The following is a 459-nucleotide window of genomic DNA, read 5'->3' as shown; positions in this document are numbered from 1 at the left end:
CTCGTTTGAACTGAACGTACCGGTACCACGCGTCGTGCGCTCGCCACGCTCCGGCCGTGCATGCTGAATTAAAAAGGGATCGGAAGCTTCTATTTAACTCTATGATCTGGGGAGCGTTTCATCAATATTTTCATCCGACAAGTTGTCAGGTCTGACAACTTTCCTTCATAATGATAGGATGAGAGGCACTGTTACCATAGTAACTGTCGGATAAAAGGATGGGGGGGTGGGGTGTCCGGACACTTAATATTTTTGAAGCCTTCTTTTTTGTCTTTGGATTACACTAAAAATACGAATTCAATAGTTGTAATCATCTTCTGTTTTGTTCTCTATAATATTACCTAACATTTCGTACTAAACATTTTATGAAACTTTGCTTGTAAATTTTTCCAAATGACTTTCTAAAACTGATCGTCCGGACACACAACCTGTCCGGACACACAACAACTGGGTATACTT

This window comes from Lytechinus pictus, chromosome 12, assembly GCF_037042905.1.
Source record: "Lytechinus pictus isolate F3 Inbred chromosome 12, Lp3.0, whole genome shotgun sequence".
Taxonomy (NCBI): Eukaryota; Metazoa; Echinodermata; class Echinoidea; order Temnopleuroida; family Toxopneustidae; genus Lytechinus; species Lytechinus pictus.
The sequence above is the reverse complement of the archived record's forward strand: the minus strand, read 5'-3'. Positions refer to the sequence as shown.